This window comes from Geospiza fortis, unplaced genomic scaffold, assembly GCF_000277835.1.
Source record: "Geospiza fortis unplaced genomic scaffold, GeoFor_1.0 scaffold637, whole genome shotgun sequence".
NCBI lineage: Eukaryota > Metazoa > Chordata > Aves > Passeriformes > Thraupidae > Geospiza > Geospiza fortis.
In genome coordinates, this window is record NW_005054515.1 from 314,897 (window position 1) to 319,327 (window position 4,431).

Here is a 4,431-nt window from a genome sequence, read left to right on the forward strand (position 1 = left end):
AATCACCATCTCTGGATGTGTTTAAAAAAACACTGGACATGGCACTTGGTGCTATAGTCTGGGTGAGTTGTTAGGGCACAGGTTGGACTCGATGATCTTAAGAGGTCTCTTCCAACCTCATTATTCTGCCATTCTGTGATCTTCATGTGTTGCTGCTGTTCCAGAAGCAAAAATCCAAACCCACCCTCAACACCTCTTAAAGTGCAGGCATTGCTCATTAAAAGCAGGATTGGCACCGTGATATTTTCTGAAAAATCCTCTTTGCCCAGGATTTTCTCCTGAGAAGCTGAGAAGACTCAGAGAGGAATGCAAACAATATTATCTGCTTTGTAATGTGGCTTGGACATTGTTTATCAACAGGGGAATGTTTGATTGGTTTCATGTGAATTGTTTTAATTTAATGACCAATCACAGTCCAGTTGTGTTGAGGCTCTGAGGAGTCACAGGTTTTTATTATCATTCTTGTGAAGCCTTCTGATGTATCCTTTCTCTTTCTTTAGTATAGTTTTAGTATAGCATAATTAATATAATATAATATCAGCCTTATGAGAACATGGAGTCAGATTCTCATCTCTCACCTCATCCTGGGGACCCTCACAAGCACCACACAGGATAATTGGAATATTTGCTATAATTTTGCATTTGAACTGCACTGTCAGTGTAGCAGTATCAGGAGGAAAGAAAACAAACCTTGTTTTCTCCTCATTTTTCTGGCAACCACAAGATTAGGGATAAACAGACAACAAACCCTGGAATCTGCCACTCCACTCCAAAGCTTGCATGTGGTCACAATTACACCTCCAGTTCTCACTCTCAGACAAATAATGTTTGGGAAAGCTTTAACTCTGTTTACAAAACTTGGTTTTAACTCCATTTTGATAGCTGCCCCGGAGGCATAATTATGAGCCTGGTTACTCCTCAGAAGCAAACACAGAGCAGGTCTGCCAGAGATGGTATTTGTGCCAAGGAAAGCACAGTTACCTCACTGCCAGCATCCATTCACCTCAGTGAAACAAGGAAACACAACAAGGCAGACTTTGAAAAGCATTCAAATGAATCTAGGTGATACTGCTAAATTTTCTAATAATCTTTTCATTTATCAGAGGTACAAAATCAGCAGGGAGCTGTAAAACCTTGGCATGTCCTTGTGTATCAGCCAGACAATTTTTTCTTTCTATGAGCAATGTATCTTTTTTTTTAGAAATTTTTTCTTTCTATGAGCAATGTATCATGTGGGCATGATAAGAAAAGTTGGGAAAGATGAATCCAGTAAACCTATCAGACACAGACACGTCAAAATTGGCATTGCTCATCATCCCACTCTGAATTCCCTGCCAACTGCCAGCCTGGAACCACAGAGCTCCAAGGGAAGCTGAAAAGCAGTGGGGAGGCATGATCCTGGTCTTTAGAGATGCTGTGAAGGTGGAGAGAGCAATGTTCCCTACAGCAGTGACTCTTACAGAAGCTGTGCAGCAGAGGAGAGAGCAGCACTGGGCTTGGTCACACAGGGAGGCAGCAGAATCTTCCCAGCAGGACAACTTCAGAACAATTTGAGAATGTATGTCAGAAATCCAGCAGGACTGGATCTGCCTCGGGGCTGGAGCCTGGACCTGGTGATCTTCCAAGGTTCCCTCCTTAATGAAACTTGCCATTTGTGACAAACCCTTTCTAAACTTTCAATTTCATAATAATAACAGCCCTTAAAACACATCCTTTTCAGTTTGTGACAACTGACACCCAAATAATAAACCCAGGCTGGGAATTAGGCTTCTAGCCGTCAGAGGAGCCAATTTCTGGGACAGCCTTCTCTTTAGAGCAACAAGAACTCTTTTTGAAGTGGAACTGAATAAATGTATGCAGTAGGGTACAAACAGGTTCCTGCAATGCTGGCAGGACAGTTGCACCACCCAAGAGTTCAGCCCAGCACTGAAACCCCTGCAGAGAGCCATGCTGAAAGAGTACACTACCTGTATCAAAATTATATTAAGCTAACCTGTCATTTATTCCTTCCTGTAGAAACAAATCCCAGCTGAGTGAAAATCAGTGGGAAAAGGCTAACATCAAGGGATTAGATCCACAGAAAACACCATTGTTACACTTGATCTCCATGGTAGAAAATCAAAACCTATTTGTATACAATTAACTACACTGCTCTGGGCTATGCTGCTGCATTACATAAATTTATATTTAATTACTCACTTTTGGCTCATCCTTCTGTTGCTATCACTGAACTTTCCACCCCTGCCTACTCCTTTATTTTCCCCTTCTCTCTCACAGGAAGCCCTCTGCCATTATTTACTCCCCTGCTGCCAAGCCAACTCTTGGAATCCCAAAATATTTTCCAAATGCACTGAGGGTTATGTTTGCAGAATTTTGTGAGAGCCTAAATACAAGATGTTTCAAAACTCTGCTAACACTGTCTCTGCTTTGCAACTTACATGGACCAGGGTGCACTGAGGAACAACAAACACAGCAGTGTGCTCTCGTCTTGTTTTGACTCCTACAGGAGGCAATTTTTGGTAGAAAGCCAAGCTCTGGCATAGTCACAACAGGATCTGGACAAAGAAACATGCAGAGAAAACTCCTGTGGACCTGGACGAACAAATCCCACTGACAGGGATCGGGTTTTCTTGCAGGAAGGGGCACGTGAGCTCAGCCCTACCACCCTCACCTGAAGTGCAACCAACAGGTAAAGAGTTACAATTGAGCACTGCTGTCCTAATTGTTCTCTGCTGAGGACACAGCCAAGCCTCAAGGGCTTATCAGTTGAAAAGTCTACCCACACTCGTTCCCCCTCTGCCAGCTGATTCATCATCTCTGTGTTTCTCCTCATGCAGCACAGCCTCCATTTAAAAATAAACCTGTGCCACTCGTGCTAAGTCCATCCTCACTGAGCTACAAGGGCTGTGTCAATATCTGCCTGCCATGGCACCAGGCTTGGGCAATTGGAAGCAATTACTTTCCCTGTCCTTTAATTGGTCACAGCACACTCCACTCTGCCATGACCCCAACATCCCTGTGTTGCTATGGGGATTGAGGAGCTACAACATCTCACAGGGCTCTCCACAACACGACTGCAAGCAGGGCTTTCCTCTGTTGAGTTTTGCCTTCTTCAGAGCCCAAGGCAACCAGTGACATTTTCCTTCTGCCTCCTGGAAAAATACCTAAGAGTCCCCCTTCCACTGGAGCAGGCTGCTCCGAGCCCCATCCAACCTGGACTGGGACACTTCCAGGGATCCAGGGGCAGCCACAGCTTCTCTGTGCCAGGACCTCACCACCTTCACAGGGAAGAACTAAGGGAATCCTTCACAACATCTGACACAAATCTCTCCTTTTTTAGATTTAAACCATTCCCCCTGGCCCTGTCACTATCTGCCCGTGTAAAAAGTCCCTCTCTCTCTTTCTCACACACCCCATTCAGGTACTGAAGGGCTGCAGCAAGGTCTGCCCAGAGCCTTTCCAGGGCCAGGCTGACAAATGCCCAGCTCTCCCAGTCTGTCCCTGAGCAGAGAGGCCCCAGCCCTCGGAGCATCTTGACTTGGGAAGGATGTTGAGATGCTTGAGAGCATCCAGAGGAAGGCAACAAGGCTGGTGAGGGGCTGGGAGCACAAACCCTCTGAGGAATGTTTGAAGGGGCTGGGGCTGTTTAGCCTGGACAAGAGGAGGCTCAGAGGTGACCTTATTGCTCTCTACACCTTCCTGAAGGGAGGTGCAGACAGGTGGGGTTGGTCTCTGACAGAACCAGAGGACACAGTCTCAGGCTATGGCAGGGAAGGGATAGGTTGGCTATTAAGAAAATTTTCACCAAAATAATAATAAAGTAGTGGAATGCTCTTCCCAGGGAGGTGGTAAAATCACCATCTCTGGGTGTGTTTAAAAAAAACAACTGGACACGGCCCTTGGTGCTATAGTCTAGGTGAAGTGTTAGGGAATAAGTTGGACTCGATGATCTTAGAGGTCTCTTCAACCTCATCATTCTGTGATTCTGTGACTTCCAAACACCAAGAGAACTCTAACTAAGGCTAAAATAAAGGACATTCAGGACTATCCACACAACTGCACTCCCCTCATCTCCAGCAGATCTATTAGAACAGTTAAAAGGTTGACAAGGAACCCAGACATACCTCGGATCCAGCTTAGGCTGCACATTGACTTACAAACGAAATATTTGTGAAAAATAACGCAGAAGACCTGAAGCGGGGGCTCGCTGTCTGACCGAATTGCTAAGGCCATAGCGCTGTTCAGGGGGCAGGTGCGGTGTCTCCAGAACCGCCCACACCGAGCGCGCCCCCCGCGTAAGAAGCTTCCAGGGCACCCCAACCCCGAGGGCCCCTGCAGAGGCAGCTCCCACTCACAAACAATATCGGGCCACCCCTGCGGGGATCGGGAGGACGGACCGTGAGAGGACAAGCCTGCTACGGCCCCACAAGG